This window comes from Xenopus laevis, chromosome 5L, assembly GCF_017654675.1.
Source record: "Xenopus laevis strain J_2021 chromosome 5L, Xenopus_laevis_v10.1, whole genome shotgun sequence".
Classification (NCBI taxonomy): domain Eukaryota; kingdom Metazoa; phylum Chordata; class Amphibia; order Anura; family Pipidae; genus Xenopus; species Xenopus laevis.
Window position 1 is genome coordinate 162,228,866 of NC_054379.1, and position 27,941 is coordinate 162,256,806.

The 27,941-nt window shown below is 40.8% G+C and overlaps 1 protein-coding gene across 1 annotated transcript in view; it reads right to left on the reverse strand.

Annotated features, from left to right (window-relative positions):
- Positions 1 to 27,130, reverse strand: part of gata4.L (GATA binding protein 4 L homeolog) — a 74,907-nt gene extending 47,777 nt beyond the window's left edge. The window contains exon 1 of the mRNA XM_041562185.1: positions 27,075 to 27,130. The gene's annotated coding sequence lies outside the window, so the exon portion shown is untranslated. The remainder of the gene's footprint in view (positions 1 to 27,074) is intronic.
- Positions 27,131 to 27,941: the final 811 nt, after the last annotated feature.

The window sequence follows — 27,941 nt, forward strand, 5'->3', positions numbered from 1 at the left end:
AAATGTGAGTAATAAATAAAAACTCACCCACGTTCTATTCATTCTCATGGGATTTTTTTTTTAGAATTATATTTATCAATGGGTGAAAGTTAGAAGTCACCATTTGATAAATATGCTCCCATAGGAATAAATAGAATGTGGGTGGGTTTTTAATTTATTTTAATATATGAAACCCTAAAATCACATTTTAATAAAATAGTTCGTAGCATACAGGCACATATTATTGTAAAAATGTATATATAGCACATATATACACATTTGTATTAATATCATACGGTATAGAGAGACATTTCTTTATATTTACAGCATGCAGTATGTATGACACATGTAACATTGAGAAATCCAACGACTATTTATACAATACGATATTATGTCTCAACTGAAGGTGGCATACAAAAATCAGCATGGAAAATGCAATTTATACCATATTAATAGTATATAAAGTGTACAGATACGTTATGATTATATTATTCTATTATTATATAGCAGGCAGAGGGCAGAATTCAATGCAGATACATTATTACATGCAGACATACAGAATATATAGAATTCATTCTGCAACGGGTGGAAAAAAATCAAGGGGTGTATTAATATTATAATATAAAGCATTTGGGTTTAAAACTGTTTAGAAAACGCAAATATTAATTAATTAGCCGCAAAATAAACAGAAGTATATCGCAAACAAGAGCAGATGCGGAGTTTAACCCAAACAAAAGCCCAGTTCCCAGTTCATTACATCACAAATCACTGGGACATGTGTAATGAATAGTAAGTGACGCAAACACATTTAGAATGCAATTCAGAGCGCACCTGATGCAGTGAATAGTACATTTGACGCAGACAGACAATTAGAACAGATAGAAAAGGGAATATTTCATACAGACAGGGGATCTTTGCAGCAGTTATAAGGCTGAAAGCTGCCAGTGACCTGCTGCCGGCTCTGATGGATGGGGGTGCTGGTGTCAGAGTCATATTAATGAGATAATAATTAATGAGGTGTTTGGTGACAGTAGTTAGTAAATAGATGCTGAGGGGGCTGAGCTTGGAGGAGCCGGGGTGTCTCCATTCTCTGGCCGCTCTCAGACACTCAGGCGCTGGGGTCAGATCCTGGGAAGACCCGGCTCCGTTGCAAAGTCTTGGCTGTGGATAGAAGGCAGAAAGCTTCGCAGGCAGGAAAAAGCCATTAGACTGGGGGGAGAGAGGGGACTGACAGCTGGGCTGGACCCAGTTCAACTTGGCTCCCTTTCCTCTCTCTCTTCAGCATGTGCTAGCCATCATCATCCCAGCAAGCTCACTGCTATATCAAGCTCACTTCTACACTGCAACTGGCAGCTCACTGGCCCCACATCAAGCTCACTCACTCACTCACTCCTGTATTGTCTTTTAGTAAGTTGCTTTATTTCCACTGTGTGTTGCCTCTTATCAACCTGGTTCTACCTGGCACTGCCCCAAAGCAATTTCACTGTAGTCTATTGTCTCTAAGTAAGCTGGCAGATTCTATAGTGTTCTGGCCCTTAGCAAGCTGGCTCCCTTCAATAGTGTGCATGCTCTTAGCAAGCTGGCTCTCTTCTATAGTGTGCTGGCTTTTAACAAGCTGGCTCTCTTCTATAGTGTTCTGGCTCTTAGCAAGCTGGCTCTCTTCTATAGTGTGCTGACTTTTAACAAGCTGGCTCTCTACTATAGTGTTCTGGCTCTTAGCAAGCTGGCTCTCTTCTATAGTGTGCTGACTTTTAACAAGCTGGCTCTCTACTATAGTGTTCTGGCTCTTAGCAAGATGGCTCCCTTCCAGGCCTGAACTTGGAGTCAAAATAGGCCCTGCCATTCCAAATACGTAGGACCCAAACAGTCCCCAACCAGCCCACTCTATGGTAACTTTCTATGGAACCATACAGCAGCCCTTCTGGCATTTGCCAGAACCCACTGATTGCCAGTCTGAGCCTGCTCCCTTCTATGGTTTGTTGGCTCTTAGCAAGCTGGCTCCCTTCTAAGTGTAATGGCTCTTAGCAACTGGCTGCTACCTGGCACTACCCTACAACAAGCTCAATTCTATTGTGCGTTGGCTTTTTGCAAGCAATTATGTATTTTTATTCTGAAATCCACTCCATGTTCACTTATAGGCCAACACTATGCCTGTCAGTCACTGATAACACAGAGCAGATTGGAGCAGATTGGCCTTTTCTCTGACTGCTTAGAAAGGCCTAGTGCCTAAATAAGTGATATTGTCATAACAACTTTACCCAAAGCAGGACCGGACTGAGAATTAAAATAGGCCCTGGTATTTCAGGTCAACAGAGGCCCAATCAGCCCACACAGAGGCCCAAACAGTCCCCACAGCCCACTAAATACTGACTTTCTATGGGACCTTATAGCAGCCCCTCTGGCATTTGCCAAAACCCACAGATTGCCAGTGCCGGGCCTGACCCAAAGTAAAGAAGGACACTCTAAAACATCACCAAAAAGCACTTTCTACCTAGAATGTTTTTTTTTTTAATTGCACCAAGAGGCTTTAGGATGTTCAACTTGTGCAGAAGTACATGGTCCATAATGAAGTGAGACCCACAATAGCAAGAACCCTTCTATATAAACTTTCATATAAAACCAAATTTTTTTAAAGGAGAAAGATAGGTTAAAACTAAGTAAGCCTAATCAAAAATGTCCACCTAAATATACCAGTAAACCCTCAAAGTAATGCTGCTCTGAGTCCTCTGTCAACAGAAACACCACATTTCTTTCCTTCTATTGTGTACTCATGGGCTTCTGAATCAGACTTCCTGTTTTCAGGGCTTGGTCTTGAGCATGCTCAGTTTGCTCCTCTTCCCCCTCCCTTCTCTGCTGTAATCTGAGCCCAGAGCTATGAGTGAGCAGGGAGAGACTCTGGCAGGAAATGATGTCACACCAAGCTAATATGGCAGCTGCTATCCTAAACAAACAGAGAGAGCTTCTAGAGTTTCTTACTCAGGTTTATTAAAGCATTCTACAGAATAAATATAGCATTCTATCTTGCACTATTGCAGCTAATCTATTTTCATAAAAAATGTCTCTGTAGCTTTCCTTCTCCTTTAATATCAACCTCTAAGCATTCACTGACAGGTGAGATATTGTAGGCAGTGTTCAAGCAGGTGCTAGATAAAGGGACCTATGTACTTTGTACACTATTTTCAATGGGCAGTCACTAAGGGTATAATTCCTTCAAGGTATTATTCACTGTCCAACACTTTATTCAGTTCAGTTGGTTTCAGATAGTTCGCCAGAAATAGAGACTTTTTTTCAATTACTTTCTATTTTCTATTTGTGACTGTTTTTCTAACATTGAAGTTTAAAGTTTCGTTTTTTGCCTTTTTATGTCTTACTGAAACAGCTCTGTGAGTCTGTAAACTGTTATAAATTGATACATTTAGTTGATACATTTCTTATCCCTGCTGAGCCGTTTATTAAAGGGGTTGTTTAACTTTGAATTAACCTTTAGTCTGATGTAGCAAGTGATATTCTGACACAATATGCAATTGGTTTTCATTTTTTATTATTTGTGGTTTTTAGGTTTTTTTATTCAGCAACTCTCCAATTTACAGTCTGGTTGCTAGGGTCCAAATTACCCTAGCAACCATGCACTGATTTGAACAAGAGACAAGGATATGAATAAGAGAGGCCTGAATTGAAAGATGAGCAATACAAGATAGTAATAACAATAAAATTGTAGTCTTACAGAGCATTTGGAGTCAGTGACCCCATTTGAAAGCTGGAGAGAGCCAGAAAAAAGGGAAAAAAATTCAAAAAGTATATAAAAAAAAAAATAATGAAGACCAACTGAAAAGTTGTTAGGCAATTCTACAACATACTAAAACTCAATTTAAAGGTGAACCGCCCCTTTAAAGGCAGCTGTTAAAATTGATACAATAGTTGCTAATATTCCAACAGATTCTGCTGAGAAATGGATCAACTAATGTAGCAAACAGTTCATAATCTGCTCCTGGATTACTAAACTGCCAGACTGAAACACCAGACACCGCCCTTAATTAGGGGCAACCAAATGATCAGAACAGTCCGATATTGCCCACCTCACAGTTGGCATATTGGTGAAAGATCCAGTCATTTGGTACCAAACAAGCAGATCTTCACATGTATGTCCAGCTAAATTTAAAGGGAAACTGTCATGGGAAAAAATCAGTTAATAGTGCTGCTCCAGCAGAATTCTACAGTGAAATCAGTTTCTCAAAATAGCAAACAGATTTTTTTACATTTAATTTTGAAATCTGACATGGAGCTAGACATATTGTCAGTTTCCCAGCTGTTCCCAGTCATGTGACTTGTGCTCTGATAAACTTCAGTCACTCTTTACTGCTGTACTGCAAATTGGAGACATATCACCCCCTCCCTTCCCTCCCAGCAGCCCTAAAGTGCTGGCTCTTTCTGAAAGCACATGACCAGGCAAAATGACCTGAGATGCACCTACACACCAATATTACAACTAAATACACTTGCTGGTTCAGGAATGACATTTTATATTGTAGAGTGAATTATGTGCAGTGTAAACAGTGTCATTTAGAAATAAAAACTACACTAAGTTTGCTCATAGTCTGTCCAGAGAGATCCCATAAAACTATGGCAGCATAGGTATTCCCAGGACCGCCATCAGAAATCACAGGGCCCTGTACAACGCAATTTCCTGGGCCCCCTGGGCTGCGTCCACCGTAAGCCCCACCCACAAGTCCACCCTCCACACCCCACAGGTCCACCCCCTACCACACAGTAAAAAAAACATTGATGGCTAGGGTCCCCACATGTTAATAAAAAATAAAAAAAAAATAGAGATCAGGGCCCCCCATAAAAAAAACATTTGTGGTCAGGGCCCCCATTAAAAAATATTGGTGGCTAGGCCCCCACATGGTAAAAAAAAAAAAAAATTGGTGTCCAGGCCCCCCCACATTATAAAAACATTGGTGGCCAGGGCCCCCCTTAAACGTCCATGTAAAAAACATTGCCCCCCATAAGTTTAAAAAACAATTGGTGCCCTATCATGTTGTACTTCATTAGTGTGGCCCCAGAGACGGAACTAGGTGGGGGTGGGCCCTGGTGTGGGCCGTGCAGCAGGGCCCTGACCCCACCCTCTTCCGTGCGGCGCTGCAGCCACTGCAGTGGGCGTGTGACTGCCGGGGGGCCCTGCAGGGGTTCGGGCCCTGGCCCAATCGCACCCCCTGCTCCCCTGATAGTTACGCCACTGTGTGGCCCACCTGCTGTGAGTGAGATGCCAACTTCAGAAGGGAGGAGGGGAGCACAGGTTGCTGCATCTTCTTCCAGTGACAGCATTTCCCTCATTGGTCACAGAATTTCAAGTCCCAGTAAAGCTGCATGGTGATTGGATGAGCTGGAGGGAAAGTTCAAACCCCAGCTATCCAATCCCTGAGCAGCTCAACCGGGACATAAAGTCTTTGACCAATAAGGGAATGGAATGGGCCTGGCTAATCAAGTAAGTGCGTCGCGCTGGGCCCCCCTCACCCTCCAGGCCCCCTAAAACACTCCCCCCTGTCCCCCCTTGATGGCTGCCCTGGGTATTCCCCTGTACTAAGCACAATTCGGGAGGAACAGTCCCCTAAGTTTGCTCATAGTCTGTACAGAGAGACCCCATAAAACTATGGCAGCATAGGTATTCCTCTGTACTAAGCACAATTCAGCAGGAACAGTCCCCTAAGTTTGCTCATAGTCTGTACAGAGAGATCCCATAAAACTATGGCAGCATAGGTATTCCCTGTACTAAGCACAATTCAGCAGGAACAGCCCCTAAGTTTGCTCATAGTCTTTACAGAGAGATCCCATAAAACTATGGCAGCATAGGTATTCCCCTGTACTAAGCACAATTCAGCAGGAACAGTCCCCTAAATTGGCTCATAGTCTGTACAGAGAGATCCCATAAAACTATGGCAGCATAGGTATTCCCCTGTACTAAGCACAATTCAGCAGGAACAGCCCCTAAGTTTGCTCATAGTCTTTACAGAGAGATCCCATAAAACTATGGTAGCATAGGTATTCCCCTGTACTAAGCACAATTCAGCAGGAACAGTCCCCTAAATTGGCTCATAGTCTGTACAGAGAGATCCCATAAAACTATGGCAGCATAGGTATTCCCCTGTACTAAGCACAATTCAGCAGGAACAGCCCCTAAGTTTGCTCATAGTCTTTACAGAGAGATCCCATAAAACTATGGCAGCATAGGTATTCCCTGTACTAAGCACAATTCAGCAGGAACAGTCCCCTAAATTGGCTCATAGTCTGTACAGAGAGATCCCATAAAACTATGGCAGCATAGGTATTCCCCTGTACTAAGCACAATTCAGCAGGAACAGTTTCTAAGTTTGTTCATAGACTGTGCAGCATACAGTATGTATTCTTCTTTATAACACACAATTCTTCAAGAACAGCTGTTATGTTTAGCCTGTACAGGGAAATGCCATAAAACAAAGGCAACATGGATATTCCCAGTGCAATTCAGCAGGGACAGCTTCCAGGTTTGCACAAAGCCTGCACAGAAAAAATATCTGCACTAAGAACTGATAATGTTGTACACAATAAGAAGCCTGCGACTAGATCATTCCCTCTCTGCCTATTTCTATATGTCCATAGCAAGCTACACAGGGAATTTTTACCTCTATGGTCACAATTCACAAATACTATTGCACAAAACAATATATAAACTATAAGACCCTAAATATTGGGGAAAGGGTGAAATACAGACAGTCTGTAAAGAACCTATAAGCAGAGGAGACTTATAGTAGAATGCAGCTGGAGACATTCAGAAGTAGGAGAATTTCTCATGGCCACCAGAAAACCACAAGGTTTGAGAGTAGATTACACAGAACATGTTTAACTCTTGCGAGCTTTGCTTGCTCCTGGGTGGGAGTAGAGTCAGATTTGGATTGATTGCTGTTTTTTGTGCTGTATTTCTGAGCTTGCTTTACTGTAAATGCAATTCTTTATTAAGGTGGCCATACACGGGCACATAAAGCTGCCGATATGGGTCGTTTGGACCAATTTGACAGATTATCTGCCCGTGTATGGGGGCTTCCGACGGGTCTTCCCGATCGATATCTGGCCACGATATCAATCGGGAAGGTTTGATTTTTAACCGACCGACCCGTCGGAGCCCCTTCGCATATCGTAATTCGATCATTCGACCATACGGCCCAACGTTCGAAGTACCCCCGATATAGCCATGCCGTTAGTGGCATATCGGGGAAAGATCCGCTCGTTTGGCGATGTCTTTGAGTCTATGGCCAGCTTAAGTGACCTATTGTATGCAGTTACATTTGTCCTTCCCTCTCGCTGCTTTTAATCCTGTGATTAAGCGCACCATAAGAGCATAACATACATAAGGCAATTTTCCTTACATAACATCGATTATTTTTACTTATTCGACTATATTGGGAGGTACCTGATAGCACTTGTAGCTTTAAAGTATGACTAACAGCAATGCATCTATACCTTCCACATTTATCATTCCCCCAAATTTCCCAGAACCTCAGTAAAATTGTGTGGATTTGCTTGTAACCAACCTGCAGCTGAAAATACTAGCTGGTTGCCAGGGTCACTGACCCCAGCAACCAAACACATACCAATTTAAATAGAGTTCAGTTTGATTTTTACTATTATTTTATCATTCTTTCCTTGCTTTTATCCACGTTCCATTGTGCTTTCTAAACGACTGTCTGGACACTAGGATAATAAAGCACTAGCAACCAGGAACCAGTTGCAATTCCAAACTTGAGAGCTGCACAGCAAAAAAACATGAATACATTATAAAACCGGAAAAAAATAAAAAAAAAGGTTACTTGCAATTTTCCCTGAAAAGCACACATCATACTAAGGGGCCGATTCACAAAGGGTCGAATATCGAGGGTTAATTAACCCTCGATATTCGACTGGGAATTAAAATCCTTCGACTTGGAATATCGAAGTCGAAGGATTTTAGCGCAAATAGTGCTATCGAGGATTATTCCTTGGATCGAACAATAAAATCCTTCGAATCGAACGATTCGAAGGATTTTAATCCAACGATCGAAGGAATATCCTTCGATCAAAAAAAGTTAGCCAAGCCTATGGGGACCTTCCCCATAGGCTAACATTGAGTTCGGTAGCTTTTAGATGGCGAACTAGGGGGTCAAAGTTTTTTCTTAAAGAGACAGTACTTCGACTATCGAATGGTCGAACGATTTTTAGTTCGAATAGTTCGATTCGAAGGTCGTAGTAGCCCATTCGATGGTCGAAGTAGCCCAAAAAACACTTAGAAATTCAAAGTTTTTTTACTTCGAATCCTTCACTCGAAGTTAGTGAATTGGCCCCTAAAAGTTCATTTTAAAGTGACCTTAACTGCAAAACAGAACTTGAAAATGTCTTGAAATGTTCAATCTCCAATGTTTATACAGTTAGAAAGCTATATATATATATATATGCACACATAAATTTTTTCTATTTGCCTTGGTTAATTGTTTATTGGGCCCTTTTTCTAATGTGGGTTTATGCCTATTTCCATGCAATGAAGAAAAGATAATCGGAATACATTTCCCATACAAGTTGATAATTTCTACCTGCTCAGCAGTGAATTAGACAAGCAAAGACTAAATGATGTGTTTGTGTTTCCAGGAGGCAAGGGGTGATTTGATTCCTCCCAGGACCCATCCTTCCGTGAGTGAGCGGAACAAGAGCTCACATTCCTGAGTTGTGACAATGACAAGATGTGAAATTGAGCAGCACAGAGATCAGTCTGTGAGACACTAGGCAGATGTGACACACAGTGAGTCATATTGGATGTCAAAATGTAATTTGCTTAACACAACATGTTGTATTATACCCACGGGGCTCAGCCACTGTAGGTGATGGGGGAAAAGTTCAGCAGGAGCTGGAGACTGTAAGGAATGCAATAATGTATGCTTTTGGTCTCATGCATCTGACACATGCTCCACTGGTAGTCCTGCAACTAGATAACCAAGCAAGTTATCAAGGCTACTAGTATGGGAATGGTAGTGAGGGTATTTGTGCTGGGCCCTTAACCCAGAATTATTGCAGATATTTAGCACATTCACAACCAAGGGCAATAACGAAAGAAACAAGTAACTGGGGATGAGGGTTGGAATTGGGATGGGGTGGAGACCAGGCCTGGACTGAGAATTAAAATAGGCCCTAGCATTTCAGGTACACAGAGGCCCACTAAGCCCACATAGTGGCCCAAACAGCCCCCACCAGCCCACTAAATACTGACTGTCTATGGGACCTTATAGCAGCCCCTCTGGCATTTGCCAGAACCCACAGACTGCCAGTCCGGGCCTGGTGGAGACGTAACCCTGGCTAGACAGAAGGCTCTCCAAGGCTTGAAGAATGAGGAGAAGGAATAGGCAACTTGGGGCCAGATTCAGTTCAGGGAAAAACGTTTATCATGTGAAAACTCATGGACGAGGTTCAATTTGAGATGTGCGGTGTTTATACAAATGGCCTGTAGGTGTCACTGTACACAATAGTTATACTGTGAATACACAGTACTTTCTATACAGCTTGAGGCATTAGAGTAAGCTACTGTTGAAGTGGAATGTACATACCTCCCAACTGTCCCGTTTTTAGAGGGACAGTCAGGGAAGGATTTACATAGTGGGCGCCCCTAGGCCCACTGCGGTTCGTCGCCCCTGTCCCCTCCAGGCGGACAAGAGCAATGGGGATTGGTGCATGGGAAATTTAAAAAATGGTTGTATCTCCAGCGCATCCCCAGTGTTTTTGAACCAATGTGGGTGTGGTTGGGAAGCATGCCGCCCCCCTAAAATCCTGCCGCCCTAGGCCCGGGCCTAGGTGGCCTTTCCACAAATCCAGGCCTGGGGACAGTCCCTCTTTTGACAGCTCGACCTGCAGTCCCTCATTTGTACTGGAAAGTCCGTTTTTCTCTGCAGTGAACGGTCAGAAAAAGAAACAACGTTTCTAACTTGATTGGCTTTTGGCAGAGAGCCCAGAACAGCCACAACAGAACATTAGATACATTTGTTACAATTCAAATGTATCAAGATAAGCAAATAAGTCATTGTAACAATATAAGATAACAGGTCCCTTGGGAGAAGTTAGACTCACAGCTTAAAGGGCAATTCACCTTCATTAGCAAAACTGTAATAACTGAAACTGAAACACAAATATGTTGAAACTTGTATAACCTGCGAAATTGGTTATAAATAATAATTGGTTGGAAATAATCATGGTCAAAATTTTTTTTACTTTTTTGTCCCTCTTTTTATTTTCAAAATGTTGGGAGGTATGTAATGGCTGCATGAATCTGCTAATAAAGATCCGTTATACTCTACTCATCCTCGGCTACTAAAACATAACAAGATGCAATTTAATTCACTATTTTAGATTCAGCCGAACCCCTGAATCCTTTGTGAACGATTTGGTCGAATACCAAACCGAATCCAAATCCTAATTTGCACATGCAAATTAGGGGTAGGAAGGGGCAAAACATTTTTTACTTCCTTGTTTTGTGACAAAAAGTCACGCGATTTCCCTCCCTGCCCCTAATTTGCAGAATTTGGATTTGGTTCGTCCGGGCAGAAGGATTCGGTCGAATGTGAATACGCTGGAAAAGGCTGAATCCCGAACCAAATCCTGGATTTGGCGCATCCCTAGTTTCTTTAGGTTTTTTCGTTTTGCTTTTTTTTTATTGCTTTGGTTCATTTTACAAATTACAAAATGTAATCTTATATCCATTACCAACATTTTATATATCCTAACATAAATTTCTCTAGTTTCCTAGTTCTAGTCCTAGTTCCCTAGTTTCTTTTGACAGAGGACTCAGAGTAACATTACATTGAGGGTTTACTGGTGTATTTATATAGACCTTTCTCATAATTTTAGCCTTCTTGTCCTTTAAGGGAAACTATACAGCAACTCCAATATATAAATAGACAGTCAGGGAAGTTCTGTGCTTACAGTCAGTGCCGGGCCAAGCTCCATGTGCACCCAAGGCAATTGTTAATGATTGGCACCCTCCTGCCTGCAGCCTTGTGAAAGATGACAACTAGGCACTGGAAAGGACCCACACCTGTGCTTGTGTTGGTACTGAAGTTTCCCTTTACCAGCGGGGAAGGGCATGAACTAGGGGGAAAAGTTATGTGCCTAGCACCCTACCATTATTGCACCCTAGGAATGTGCATCTTTTGCCCACCCTTAGTTTTGGCCCTGCTTACAGCATAGTATACCATCATACTGGTTAATGCAGTGCTCCTCAAGGGGTTGAATACATATGTAGGGTTTTGGAGACTTTTGAACCATTTCTGTACCCAAAACTATGGGACGCACCAAGGCCCGGACTGGCAATCTGTGGGTTCTTCGAAATGCCAGAGGGGCTGCTATAAGGTCCCATAGAAAGTCAGTATTTAGTGGGCTGGTGGGGGCTGATTGGGCCTCTATGTGGGCTGATTAGGCCAGGGCCTATTTTAATTCTCAATCCGGACCTGGACGCACCTCTCTACCTTTAAAGGATAAGTAAACCTTTAAAATAAGTGAAAGTAAAATTGATGAGGGGACTATTCTAAGCACTTTTGCAATATACATTCATTATTTATTTATTTTTAATTTCAAGATATTAAGGGATACATGTGCTGTTAATATGAATGAATTTTGTTACAACAGCGCCACCTGCTGGTCAGTTTCCCACCAGTCTGACCATCAAGTAGTCAAGGAAGTTGTCAGGAGAAAGAAAGAGGCTGCTCTGATGTTCTTCTGCTTAGGAAAGATTTGAGAAAGGTTTCTAATTTTATTCCTAAGCAGAAGAACATCAGAGCAGCCTCTTTCTTTCTCCTGACAACTTCTTCCTTGACTACTTGCTGGTCAGACTGGTTCGAAAATGACCAGCAGGTGGCGCTGTTGTAACAAAATTCATTCATATTAACAGCACATGCATCCTTTAATATCTTGGAATTAAAAATAAATAAATAATGAATGTAAATTGCAAAAGTGCTTAGAATAACCCCCTCATCAATTTTACATTCACTTATTTTAAAGGTTTACTTATCCTTTAATGTATTTTACACAACAAAAGTCTTTACAATGGTCCAACTGGTAAGCACTCCAAATGAGTCGGGAGTTTTGCACTCTCAATGCTTCCAGTATATCTCCTGGGAAAGTTTGGTGGTACTTAGGAGACAGAATGACAAATGATTGGGCCTTTTTTTAAGCTCTCCAAATATTGTTGGTTTTTCCTTGCTGAAAAGGACGGCAGTCCATCGGTGTAAATGCCTCCCCGAGGAGAACGTGCTAACTGGCAGCTCTATTGCTGCACTCTATCAAGCTTATTCCAAGAGCTCTTGCTGAAAAAGCTCCCTAATCTTTAAAATGACTGTATTTTGGAAATATTTTTACTAGAGCAGAAATGCCTACTAGCAGACTGGTGGGTACCATGGCTGGGGCATTTAAAGACATTTAAAGGAGAACTAAAGCCTAACTAAAGAAGTAGCTAGAAATGTTGTACATGATGTTTTGTGCTTCTGTACCAGCCCAAGGCAACCACAGCCCTTTAGCAGTAAAGATCTGTGTCTCCAAAGATGCCCCAGTAGCTCCCCATCTTCTTTTCTGCTGATTCACTGCACATGCTCTGTGCTGCTGTCACTTACTGAGCTTAGGGACCCACTCACAATATACAGTACACATAGAATAGAAATGTCACAATATAAGGCTGATTAGTAATTAATACACATAATTACTATATGGCAGCACAGAAACCTGGTGCAATAAGTTCATTTTTAGCCATATTTATTTTTAGGGTTTAGTTCTCCTTTAATTGCAGCAAGAAAGTTGCTCAAAATAATCCAAATGCATGTGATCCATCTGGGACATATTGCTAGTCCACATCTATCAAACAGAACCTATTCATGTTGTCAACTGTGATAACGTGGGGATCACATGCAGCCTCTGTCCATACATACCAGTGCAGGAACCAATAGAAAATAACTAGCTGTCCAGCTGGCTGGCTCCATGTCAGTATTATATTAAAGTGGCCATACGTGAGCTAATACAACTTTGTAGAGCATTTACTTATTGTGTATAGGAAATTTCTTGTTGGCAAGAAAAACGTCCACAAGTTTTCCGCCAATAACAATAAATTGGCAAAACACATACCTCCCAACATTTTGGAAATAGAAAGAGAAAATATTTTTTTTGTGTGGCCACACCCCCTAATTACCATGTTCATTTTGCAAAATGTGGCAGGCTATGAAAGTTTGAACACGTTTTTGTGGTTTTTATGTGTTATTACAGTTTTGCTAATAAAGGTGAATTACCCTTTAAGCTGCAAGTCACAGTTTCCCCAAGAGACCTGCTTATCCTAACTTGTTACAATTGTTTCTTTGCTTATCTTAAATTGTTAAAAAAAGTACAAAAGTGCACCTGGTGGCTGTTCTGTGCTCTCTGCCAAAAGCCAATTAAGTTTTAGAAACTTTGTATCTTTTTCTGGGTGCTCGGTACAGGAGATCAAAGTGAAAGTCGGGACATTTCAATAACAAACCTGGCACTGCGGGTTGAAAAACGGGACAGTTGGGAGGTACTAACATTATAATCTGGTGACATTTTTTTTTAATCTAAATATTAATCAGATATCTTGGACAAGGAGTGCATTGGCAAGTTGATGTGGTCCTCATCCGACAGGTCATCCATCCCATCACCAAATGAATAAATCTGGCCATCGGTACACTTCAGAAGCCGTGCTTTATTCGCTCTATTAGGGCTCTTACAGACGAGCGTTTTTACCTGCGCTCCCCTGCGTTCCGTTCCGCCGCAGGGGAGCGCAGGAATAGACGCATTACATTTTTCCAATGGGGCTGTACTCACACAGACGCGTGTAGGCGGCGAACGCAGGTTGAGACGCAACATGCTGCATTTTTCCTGCGTTCGGCGCCTACACGTGCCTGTGTGAGTACAGCCCCATTGGAAAAATGTAATGCGTCTATTCCTGCGCTCCCCTGCGGCTGAACGCAGAAAAATGGAACGCAGGGGAGCGCAGGTAAAAACGCTCGTCTGTAAGAGCGTGGGAGGAAACCATAATTTGCATATTCAAATGAGTGCCAGGAGGGGCCAAAGAGAAACAATTTTTTACTTGTTGTTTGTGTGACAAAAAGTCACATGATTTTAACATTTCGGATTCAGCATTTGGATACTGCCAAATCCTGCTGAAAAATGCCTGGCAAAATCCCAAACTGAATCCTGGATTCGGTGCAGCCCTATTCTCGGTAAACCTTTATTTATAATCCCACAACCATGAAAAATGGATTTCAATGTCCTGATTTAGTTGCTTTCCTGAAGGTAATACAGGCGCAGGGCTGCCTTCAGGGGGGCACAGGGGGCACAAGCAGGTCCGAAATGAGAATTAAAATAGGCCCTGGCATTTCAGGTACACAGAGGCCCATAAAGCCCACATAGAGGCCCAAAAAGCCTCCACCAGCCCACTAAATACTGACTTTCTATGGGACCTTATAGCAGCCCCTCTGGCATTTGCCAGAACCCACAGATTGCCAGTCCAAACCTGGGTACAAGTGTACAGGGCCCAGGCCTGAAGGGGGGCCCGGCAGTGCTGAACTTTTCGAAAGAGCCAGGCCCCCCCTTGACAGCAACAAAGCTGTGCCGCCCTTCCGAAGTCCCTAATAGCTGAAATGCGGAATTGCCGAAAAGCCTAAGTCCTAAAGTAGCGAAAAGACCCAAAGTCACGAAAACAGCTGAAATTGAAGTCCTGAATGTGTGAAAAGACCCCAGTCATGAAAGGAGGCGAAGTTGAAGTCCTGAAGGCATGAGTTCAATTCTACTGAACACCAATGTGGGTTTTTTAAAATCTTTTAATCCCCTGGCCACCGATGTATTATTTTAATACTCTATAGGCCCTTTCCACCAATGTTTTTTTTTTATTTGTAGGGAGGCCCTGACCAGCAATAGCTTTTTATAACTTGTGTGTGTGGGGGGTTACCTTTTCTTAGTGCTGATGTCTGTGTGGTCTTTTAACTGTGGTGTGGAGAGGGCCAGATACCACATGTATATAATATATCCCTAACTATTGGGATACAAACAAGGCAGGTCACCAGTGAGTGGCAAAATTGTTGGACTAAAGATTTGATTAAAGTGGCAGTATATCTCCTTGCAGTGGTGTAACTGTCATACAGTAGACCCAGCGGCCCCAGGGGCCAAATGGACCCGAACAGTGGGGTTTGCTGTATGGTATTTCCCCTTTCATTGCCTTCGATAAAGAATAAACTTTGACAACTATTTGCTTGTTTGCTGCTGGTATCTGTGTGTGCGCTTGGCCCCCTTAAATATCTTTTGCAGGGGAGCCCAACCAAATCAAGCTACACCACTGTCCCCTTGTTCAACATGAACTGTTTCCTTTTACTGTCAGTATATGTGAAGTTCATTCTGCCAGTGGTTATTTCAGGGACAGCAGTCTCTTGCTATGGAGGCCCAAAAAGTCCTATCTTTAGGGACAAGGGAAAATACCATCTCTGCATTCCCAAATGAGCCCTATATATTGTGTGCTTGAGCTTATGGGTGTTGTTTTTTTAGTATGGTGTAGAGAGGGATATTTTGAGACAATTTGCAATTGGTTTTCATTTTTTATTATTAGTGGTTACTGAGTTGTTTAGCTTTTTATTTAGCAGCTCTCCAGTTTGCAAGTCGCTAGGGTCCACATTCCCCTAGCAACCATGCACTGATTTGAAAAAGAGACTGGAATATGAATAGGAGAGGCCTGAGTAGAAAGATGAGAAATAAAAAGTAGCAGTAACAATCAGGGGGCATTTGTTTTTTAGATGGGGTCACTGACCCTTATTTGAAAACTGGAAAGAGTCAGAAGAGTAAGGCGAATAATGAAAAAACTATAAAAAAAAATAAGTAATAAAGTCCACTTGAAAAGTTGCTTAGAAATGACCATTCTATAACATACAGGTATAGGATCCGTTGTCCGGAAACCCGTTATCCAGAAAGCTCTGAATTACAGAAAGGCCGTCGCACAAGTGTATCAGCTCAAATACACACGTGTGTAAAAGGATGAAGCATGGCTTTCATGTTGGCTCCCCTTCCACTGGTTTGGGCGACCCTATTGGGGACCAGCCCCACATTTTGGGATCCATTGGTGGTACAGTATCAGCAGCCCTAGAGTAAGTACAGGAGTATTAGTAGTAGAACACGCCAGGGACAGGCCAGCCAAGTGCAGGTGGAAGTAATGGGTGTCAGAGAGTGACTGGTGGTGGAAAGTTCACTCCTAGGCGTTCCCAGTAATTAAACCATCATTAGTCTGTTTCTTTTCATTAACGTGACAAGTTGAGTTGCACATCCAAGTCACAGACTGACGCCTAGAGGTTTATACTTGCTGGAGAGTGAGAGCTGACTGTTATCAGATCTTGGCCTTCCCACTTCAGATCCTACTCTGGCTGGGGTCACTCTATTATGGATGGGGGGCAGGGCCACCTTCAGGGTCCCAAACAGCCGAATGCGGAAGTGCCGAACAGACGAAGTCCTGAAGCCGCGGAAAGAGCCGAAGTCACGAAAGGAGCCGACACATTCTGTAATTCAGAGCTTTCTGGATAACGGGTTTCCGGATAACGGATCCCATACCTGTACTGAATATGCAAACTGCGGTCAACATACTCATAGCCTATACTTTTTATCATGGCTACAGTATAAATTCTAGCACTTTAAAAGGTCCTTCCCCCCCCCCCCCAAAATTATAGCTTTTCAAAATAAGTCAGTTAAGTTTTTTTAATGGTTTTAAAATGATTTGTAAATGTATTTGCTATTAGAAATGTGCAGGCCTGTCCCTGTCTGATCTCTTGATCTTGCTTTAGACTCTTGAAACATCAGTTCTCCTACAGGTTTGATAATCAGCCAGCTTGCTACATTGTTTCATAAGTCAGATCCCACAGTGCAATTACATTTTTACAAAAAACAGCAAAACAAGTTCTACTTCTACCAGGCATTTGATGTCCCACTTAGTTAGTCCCTTCAAATATCTGTCCCCCTGTTGGTACCCAATTAGTATTCAGTAGGCTTTGTGTCTACCATGTGCTAACTCTCAAAAGCATCAAAATACACAGATTTACTAAGGGTCAAAGTGAATTCGAGGGAATTTTCGAAGTAAAAATTTGAAATTCAAAGTAATTTTTTGGATACTTCGCCCATCGAATAGGATAAAATGACTTCGAATTAACTTTGACTTCGATTTGAAGTAAAAATCGTTAGAATATTCCACCATTCCATAATCGAAGTACTGTCTCTGTAATAAAACTTCGACTTCAATACTTCGCCAAGTTAAAGCTGCCGAAGTGCTATGTTAGCCTATGGGGACCTTCTACAACCATATTCTAAGGGGCACATTTACTAATTGTCGAATATCAAGGGTTAATTAACCCTCAAATTCGACTCTCGAGGTAAAATCCTTCGATTTTGAATGTACCGCAAATTTTACGATTGATCAATCGAAGGAAAAATCGTTTGATTGAATGATGAAATCCTTGTAGCTCGGTAGGTTTAAAGTGGCGAAGTATGTAGTCAAAGTTTTTTTTAAAGAAACAGTACTTTGAGTTGAACGATCTTTACTTCGAATCGTTCGAATCGAAGTTGAAGTCGTAGTGGAAGGTCGAAGTAGGCTATGCGATGGTCGAAGTACCCAAAAAAAACCTTTGAAATTTGACGTTTTTTTACCGTATATACTCGAGTATAAGCCGAGTTTTTCAGCCCCCAAAATATGCTGAAAAACTCTACCTCGGCTTATATCCGGGTCAAGCGCAAAAACGGTCGCCGGCGCCTAAGAATAGTCGCCCGCATCTAAGAATAGTCGCCCGTGCCTAAGAATAGTAGTCGGCACCTAAGAATAGTCGCCAGTGCCTAAGAATAGTCTCCAAGAATATTCGCCGGCGTCCAAGAATGGTCGCCGGCATCTCCAATGGGAGCAGAAACCCTCAATTTTTTGATTGAAACTTACCAGAAGCTGCTGCATTTCTCACCCTAGGCTTATACTCGAGTCAATAAGCTTTCCCAGTTTTTGGAGGTAAAATTAGGTACCTTGGCTTATACTCGGGACGGCTTATACTCGAGTATATACGGTACTTCGAATCCTTCACTTGAGTTTAGTAAATGTGCCCCCAAGTCTTTACACATTGAGTAAAAATAGTTTGATCGATCGCTGAAATCCTTCGAATCATTAGATTTAATCGTTTGAGCGAACGATTTTTTATTCGATAGCAGGATTGCCAAATTTGTTGAAAAAAATGTTGAATTCAATATTCGAATTCGAAGTTTTTTAATTCGATGGTCGAATTTTGAAGTTTTTTTGTACTTCGAAATTCGACCCTTAGTTAATCTGCCCCTTGGGTTCAAGATACTATTTGCCCTGGATAAAGAGGAAAGGGTGAACCTGTTTTATCCGCTGGTATTCAGTGCCTACTGCTGCTGTGAAGTCATTTATCTCTTGATATATCTGTTTCCTATGGTTTTTAATCCCCAAAATTGCTTTGGTTCTGCAACAGAATGGCCTGTGATTAATGATCCAGTCTCTGTTTAGGTGAATTGTAGGTTAAAGGATTTGGTGCTGTAAAACGATGACTTATTGCTTGTTAATTCCAGCTAAGCCTGTCGAGACATTTTAAGCACAAATAAAACATCCAGAAGATAATTGCACTAACGCCATAATGGGCTGAACTGGTTTATTTACACATAAAGCCTATAATAAATGATTTGACAGTAGAACCTGCATCATTAACTGTTTAGAAACGCATTAGACAGGTTTGCAAAATGTTTTGTGTCATTTATATCGCTTGCTGGCTGAGTCTTTCAGCTAAAGTATGTAATAATATTTGGCTTGTGCCAGAAATATTTTATTTCAATGCAGCCTAAGGGCCCTTACTCACGGGCGTTTGAGCTGCGCTCCCCTGCGTTCCGGTTTTATGCGTTCAGCCGCAGGGGAGCGCAGGAGTAGACCCAATGAATTCTTTTTAATGGGGCTCTACTCACACAGACGCATGTAAGCACCGAACGCAGGAAAAATGCAACATGCTGCATCCCAACTTGCATTCAGCGCTTACATGCGAACGCAGGAAAAATGCAACATGCTGTATCCCAACCTGCATTCAGCGCTTACATGCGAACGCAGGAAAAATGCAACATGCTGTATCCCAACCTGCATTCAGCGCTTACATGCGAACGCAGGAAAAATGCAACATGCTGCATCCCAACCTGCATTCAGCGCTTACATGCGAACGCAGGAAAAATGCAACACGCTGCATCCCAACCTGCATTCAGCGCTTACATGCGAACGCAGGAAAAATGCAACATGCTGCATCCCAACCTGCATTCAGCGCTTACAAGCGAACGCAGGAAAAATGCAACATGCTGTATCCCAACCTGCATTCAGCGCTTACATGCGAACGCAGGAAAAATGCAAAATGCTGTATCCCAACCTGCATTCAGCGAATTACATGCGAACGCAGGAAAAATGCAACATGCTGCATCCCAACCTGCATTCAGCGCTTACATGCGAACGCAGGAAAAATGCAACATGCTCTATCCCAACCTGCATTCAGCGCTTACATGCGTCTGTGTGAGTACAGCCGCATTGAAAATAATTCATTGGGTCTACTCCTGCGCTCCCCTGCGGCTGAACGCATAAAACCGCAACGCATGGGTGAATTTGTCCCGTTCCACCAAAAAATTGGTGAAACTCCGAAAAATTTGCAAATGCATTGAAGTCAATGGGCGTCAAAATTATTTGGACACATGGCAATTTTAACACGAATGACAATTTTTACACGTGCGACTTTTTTGTCCAAATGCATTAAAGTCAAAGGGTGTCAAAATGATTTTGAGACTCAAATTTTTTACACGAGTGACTTTTTTTGTCGCAGCAAAATTTTCCACCGGCGACTTTTCTCAAAACAATTTGCATGGAAATTCGCCTCGAATCCATGCCTGGTGAGTAAATTTGCCCATCACTACTCACCAAGTCTTCTGGTGTTGCTCCCACTGGCCTCAAAGCAGATGCTAATTTTTGGTTCTGACGTGGAGACAAATTTTGGTTGCAGGGGAACTATCATGAAAATGGAAATTTAATACAAGCTTCAATAAGAAACTTTGTAAATACAGTTAATTAATTATTCTGTACCGTTTCTGAAATAATCAAGTTTATATTCACTATTCCTCTCTCAGCATCCGTTTCTCTTCATTCTGTCTTCATGCAGCAGTTGGGTGTCAGATATTCATTGACAGTTAGATCCAATATATCTAATAGGGGGGCTCCTTTTGCCTAGAACAGGGGTGCCCAATAGGTAGATCGGGATGTACCAGTAGACCTTTAGCTGGTGATCAGTAGATCTCAATACTCAGCCAACAAACAGCTTGTCTAAATCATTCTCCTGTTTCATTCTTTTCATTCAGATATTTATTAGGTTAAGGTTAAGAAATAGTTGATGCATTTTCTCATAAATTAATATTTAAGTAATATTTTCCATGATATTTTATGGATGTCGATCATAACGGGACAATATCACTAAAAGTAGACCTTGCATTAATAAAGTATGGGCACTTGTGGCGTAGCAGATGTATTAGAGCTCACTCTATTAAAATCACCAGACATCATGTCTCTCTACATGCAGGATTTGTGCAAACGGCAGTTATTTTGTTTGTACTGGAATCAGTTATTTGAGTGAGCTCTAATTTATCTGCTACGTAGGAAAGGAGCCCCCCTATAAGATATATTGGATCTAACTGTCAATGAATATCTGACACCCAACTCCTGAATGAAGACAGAATGAAGAGAAACAGATGCTGAGAGAGGAATAGTGAAGATAAACTTGATTATTTTAGAAATGATACAGAATATTTAATTGATTGTATTTAGAAAGTTTCTTATTTCAGTACGATGAAACTTATATTAAATTTTCATTTTCATGATAGTTCCCCTATAAAGACCGTATGTACTGCCAAAAAGAGCCTCTTGTAGTTGATCAAATAACCAATTACAGCCCATATTGGTCACTCCCTAGGAACTTTTTTTCCCGCTTGTGTTCAGGGTCGGACTGTAGCCTTTTGGAAGCATTTGCTAGTAATGGACTCTTGCAACTGTCATACAAAGAATAAATAGAATAACCAGACCTGCAACTCCCACAATCTTATTTTTTATTTCAGCTGCCCCATTCACACCAGCCAATGAACAATCATACGAATTATACATGACAAAAGTGTAGGAAGTGATTAATCCACAGACTGATCACTTGCTACAATGTGCCCGGCTGTGGTGTAAAGTGTCAGCTCATCATCTACTCAGTAAAGTGCCGCCCACAAACCAAGACGCTGCAGAGCTGGCCGAAATCTGTAAGAGCCAAATACAGACACAGAGTTTCTCACATGTCTCTATAATGTGTGTGCCAACAAACTCCTCACATCACACGGTGCAAATATTGAAACAAGAATACACAGATATGAATAAAGTGAAGGACACAACTGATCATTTCCAAATCTGCTTTCCCTCCATATTTGTGTTGCTTGCAATAATAATAATAATAATAATAATAATGACTGTACTATACAATAGGGGATATTTATACACGGGAATTTAAATTTAATTTACAATGTAATTTAAACCTGGCTTTCTTAGGACACCCAGTTTTAGTGGGAAACGTTTTATAACTTCTCTTACAGGGGTGGTTCACCTTTAAAGTAACTTTTAGTATGTTATAGAATGACTAATTCTGAGCAAATTTTCAATCGGTCTTCATTTTTTTTGTTGTTATAGTATTCGAATTATTTATCTTCTTCTTATGACCCTTTCCAAATTTCACTGACCCATTTTAAAAATCAAATGCTCCGTAAGGTTACTCATTTATTGTAATTGCCACTTTCTGCTACTCCTCTTTATATTCAGACCCTCTTCTATTCATATTTCTGTGTCTTACTTACAGTAAATCAGTGCATGGTTCCTAGGGTAGTTTGTACCGTAGCAACCAGACTGCTGTAACTGTATTTCACAAAGGATACAGGGTTTCAGCCAAATCCAAAATAGTGGATTTGGTGCATCCCTACTACAAAGTAAATATTAAATAAACCCAATAGGCTGGTTTTGCTTCCAATAAGGATTAATTATATCTTAGTTGGGATCAAGTACAAGCTACTGTTTTATTATTACAGGGAAAAAGGAAATCATTTTTAAAAATTTGGATTATTTGGATAAAATGGAGTCTATGGGAGATGGCCTTTCCGTAATTCACTGCTTTGTGGATAACGGCTTTCCGGATAACAGATCCTATACCTGTAAGTTATAGAATGGTCATTTCTGAGCAACTTTTCAAGTGGACTAAATTACTATTTTTTTTTATAATTTTTTAATTATTTGCCTTACTCATCTGACTTTCCAGTTTTCAAATGGGGTCACTGACCCCATCCAAAAAACAAATGCCCTCAAAGGCTACAAATGTATTGTTATTGCTACTTTTTATTACTCATCTTTCTATTCAGGCCTCTCCTATTCCTATTCCAGTCTCTTATTCAAATCAAAGCATGACCCTAGCAACCAGATTGCTAAAATTACAAACTGGAGAGCTGCTGAATAAAAAGCTAAATAACTCAAACACCACAAATAATAAAAAATTAAAACCAATTGCAAATTGTCTCAGACTATCACTCTCTACGTCATACTAACAGTTAATTTAAGTAGCAATTAAAGCAAATATAGCTAATTGTCCTAATTTCCTTTACTTTATTAATTATTTACCTTCTTGTTTCACTATTTTTCATTGTGATTTTACTGTTTCACAGGGAAAGAAATAGGAGAGTGGTGGAGGAAACAATTATTGGATACATTATTAAAGGAAAACTATACCCCCAAATATTTAAGCAACTGATAGTTTATATCAAATAAAGTGGCATATTAAAGTATCTTACCATTACCAAACTGGAATATATATTTATGTAAATATTTACATCTTATTTATGTAAATTTACATCTCTTGCCTTGGCTTGAACCACCATTTTGTGATGGTCTGTGTGCTGCATCAGAGATCACCTGACCATAAATACTGCAGCTCTAACTGTAACAGGAAGAGATCACCTGACCAGAAATACTACAACTCTAAAGGTGGCCATACACGGAGAGATCTGCTCTTTTGGCGATGTCGCCAAACGAACGGATCTCTCCCCAATATGCCCACCTTGGGTGGCTTCACGGGCGGTCGGATCGCGGGACCGCATCAACAAACAGATGCGGCCGCGATCAGACGGGATTTTTAGTCCCATCCGATCGAGATCAGGCCGACTTTAGGCCAGATCTCGATCGGGGAAGCCCGTCGGGGGCCCCATACACGGGCCAATAAGCTGGCGACTCGGTCTGTCGGCAGCTTTTATCGGCCCGTGTATGGCCAGTGTCGGACTGGGCCAGCGGGACACCGGGAAAAACCCCGGTGGGCCCCGGGCTCTTGTGGGCCCCGCCGGCCCAGATACGCTACTTAGTGGGGCGGCGCGACCCCACTTTGTTTGGGGTCGCGGTAGAATAGAATGGCTGCGCATGCGCACAAAGGTAGCGCCGCACGCATGCGCACAAACGCGGCACGCGCAGTAACCCCCTGCAGCACTCCAGAGCGGCAGCGGCGGCTGGAGGGGGGCCCTGGGGCAGTAGCCCCGGTGGGCCCCATGCCTCCCAGTCCGACCCTGTGTATGGCCACCTTAATTGTAACAGGAAGAGATCACCTGACCAGAAATACTGCAGCTCTAACTGTAACAGCAAGAGATCACCTGACCAGAAATACTGCAGCTCTAACTGTAACAGGAAGAGATCACCTGACTAGAAATACTGCAGCTCTAACTGTAACAGGAAGAGATCACCTGACCAGAAATACTGCAGCTCTAACTGTAACAGGAAGAGATCACTTGACCAGAAATACTGCAGCTCTAACTGTAACAGGAAGAGATCACCTGACCAGAAATACTGCAGCTCTAACTGTAACAGGAAGAGATCACCTGACCAGAAATACTGCAGCTCTAACTGTAACAGGAAGAGATCACCTGACCAGAAATACTGCAGCTCTAACTGTAACAGGAAGAAGTGTGGAAGCAAAAGACAGAACTCTGTCTGTTAATTGGCTCATGTGACCTAACAAGTATGGTTTGTTGGTATGTTTGTGAGTACAGTGAATCCTACGATCCCAGGGGGCGGCCCTTATTTTTTTTAAAATGGCAGTTTTCTATTTATGACTATCCAATGGCACATACTACTTAAAAAGTATATTATTATGAAAATGGTTTATTTACATGAAGCAGGGTTTTACATATGAGCTGTTTTATGCAATATCTTTTTATAGAGACCTACATTGTTTGAGGGAATAGTTTTCCTTTAAGCTATCTTTTAATTATTTTGCAGGAGTGTGGAGCGTGTTTCAGTACAGACCCACAAATATGAGCAGCTTTCACATTCATTTTACAGGCAGAATGGCTTCCAAAGCATTGGTGGTCGGCTCTATAAAGCCTCAGTATCTCACCTTCACATGACTCGTACCATAAACCTTCTCAGACTCTGATCTAAACAGATCATTTTAACTAACAGAAGTCGGAACACTTTATAAATATTATTCCAGCACGGCAGTGAAAGGAACAAGGGATCAGATAGTGCTCATGGTCTTATTATCACTCAGACGTTCAGTGGGATTCTCACTGCCTGATCCCAACTGTCAGCTTAATTGATTGCTTCAACTGGACCTCCCATTTGGCTAAGTGGGATCTTCACAGTGTTTCTGTTAAGTAACTTTGTGTGTAATAATATATATATAAGTTATGTAATAATATATATATCAATTTGTACACACACACGCGCGTCTATATAAAGCAGCCCCTCAAACAAAATATTCACGCTCCTCCTCGGAATGTTGGCTGCGTAAGGATGTTTGATGCACACTAAGCTTATTATTTATTTACAAGCTGAGCTCTGGTCATTACTTCTAAATTTGGTCATTTTCATGGTGTAGTATCACAAAGATGAAGTTATAGCCAAAAGTACAATACCCCCAATATTTTACAAAAGCTGGTAGACTGCCCTCAATATAAGTATAGTAGGAGGCATATCATTACAGTTCAAGTTAAATAATCACACATATAATTACATCATAGGATATGTTATAATTTAGGTATCTACAAAAGAAATATATACGTATAACGGAAGTTACACAATACAGGTCTGTTATCCAGAATGCTTGGGACAAGGGGTTTTCTGGATAACAGGTCTTTCTGTAATTTGGATCTCCATGCTTTAACTCTACTTAAAAATATTTTAAACATTAAGGCAGTTATTTATCAAAGGTTGAGTTTTAGAGGCTTGTGAGGTTTTTTTTATACCTCGAATAAACTCAAATTTTATAAGCTGATTAAAGAAAAAACTTAAATGTAAAAAAACTCAAATCAGCGTAGTCTGGGTGAAATCACTGAAATTCATAGATGTTTTGGAGTGAAACCCACTGAAAAAAACTTGAACATCATGAAGGCAACAAACATCTTAATATGGTTGAATGCCATTGACTTCTACATGACCTCGACTGGTTTTAGATGGTGTATTTTCAGATTCGAGCTATTTGCACCTTCAGGGTATAATAAATCTAAAGAAAAAATCAAGGCTTTTTTTTTATAAAAAAACCCCAAAAATTTGAGTTTTGACTGAACAATACCCACAAAAACTCAAATTTATGGGGTAAAAATCAACTCGATAAGATGAGTTTGCCTCCAATTAGGATTAATTATATCTTATTCTAGGGCATGTACAAGGTACTGATTCTATGGGAGATGGCCTTCACATAATTTGGAGCTTTCTGGATAACAGGTTTCTGGATAACTGTATTATATAGGTATGGGATCCCTTATCTAGAAATGCTTTATCCATAAATCTCTGAATAATAGGAAGGCCATTTCCCATAGTCCACTTTATTTTTAAAATTTAGAACTTATATTAATGACTTCTTTTTGTTTTCAATAATAAAACCATATCTATATTATAATTATAATTTGGGTTATAGTACTATATATAAATATTTGTAATTATAACTAATAAAACATTATCCCATTCGCATTTATAGTTGTAGTGAAATGTGGAACCATTTGTACAATATAAGATATATGAACTAATACTAGGAAATACTCTATCTCATCCATGCTTACAGTACAATCTGCATTATACAGTTTATCCCATTTTGTATTTTCGATCCTCCAGGTCGTGATATACAGTATCCAGTAGAAATAATTGTTTTTTTGGGACATTATTTATGTACTTTTAACCCATATAGGCTAATGTCACAGCATTATCTCTAAATGGGACCTGTTATCCAGAATGCCGTTATGTTTCCATAATTTGGATCTTCATACCTTATGGCTACTAGAAAATCATGTAAACATTAAATAAAGCCAATAGGCTGGTTTTGCTTCCAATAAGGATTAATTATATCTTAGTTGGGATCAAGTACAAGTTACTGTTTTATTATTACAGAGACAAAGGAAATAATTTTTAAAAATGTGAATTATTTGGATAAAATTCCCATAATTCAGAGTTTTATGGATAACAGGTTTCCGGATAATGGATCCCAAATGTAGTAAAATATTATGGAGTCACCCCTAAGCAACATCTTTTGTTATTTTATCCTAACATTCAAATTCTTTATTGCCCTGTATTTGAGTTTCCTCTAGGAAACATGAACTAAGTGGAATTAATAGTAGAATATTTTGGAAAACATGTCAGTGACTATTTCCAACTATTTTATACATTTTTCCTTTTTTCTACTCCTCTTTTCTAGTTTTTTAAATAATAGCACAAATTTTTCCTTCTTTTTTTTTTTTATATGCTTTTATTTTTTTCCTTATTAGAGAATCCAGGCACCCAGTAGTCTCAATTACAAAATAAATGATCTACAAGCTTTTTAAGGTGGCCTCATACATTTCAGGCAATACCAATTTGCTATTTTATAGCTCCAAGTTGCCAAGTTTTTTCAGGACTTTCTCTGTTTGCCTGATCATTTCATAGCTCATAGGAATCACCCCGCAGAAAGGATAAAGTACATTACCTTACGCCCTCTCTCTGCTGATGTCTGGCCTCCTGGATCCAGACTTATAGAGGCCCATGGAATCCCCAGAGCTGTTGTGCAGAAGCATGGAGTGCATGGAGAGTAAAAGAAGCAGAACCTCCAGCCCTGAGATGTTTCCTTTGGAATTTGATAACATGAAACTAGATAAGAAAGTGGTTTATTAACCTCTAGGAAGGTTCACAAAACTGCTCTGCCCTGGCTGCTACTAATTCCCTAATATACAAAGAGGAATAAAGTATTTTAGTAGTAGAAGGACACGGATTTGCGAGAAATATTAGTGTATCTTTTCTTTATTGTGTGTTTTAGGGTCACTGCAGTATTCACTTATGGTGACATTAATCTTGCTCATACCGTGGAGTTGCAGGTTTTAAATTTAACATTGGACTGACTTCATACAGAGGTGATTAAACAATACATACCCCCCATATGGGGCCCATTAGAGAACCTGACATTAAACCACTCTCACAACTATTAGACAATCCTAAATGTAATGTCTGTTAATATGGTTCTATGGTGGAAAAAGAACAGGTTAATGGGATTGTCCTTGGCTGCGACCCACTGGGAGATCCTCCAGTTCTCTGGCAGGCCAGTCTGACCCTGAATACTCCCATGATGCACAAGTCTTTATTCAAATCATATCATTTATCATAACCTGACCACTGGGGGCACTGTTGTGATGGAAATTTCTTTTAACCAATACCAGCAGCAAAGCTGCTCCCACATTAACACGTAAATATACAGTCATAGTTTTCTACACAAATTCCCCATTGTTACTTTTTAGAGGAAACTTAAATGACCACTGTCCTTTGTTATAACCATAGTTATTTGCCCTGTTACTTAAATTTT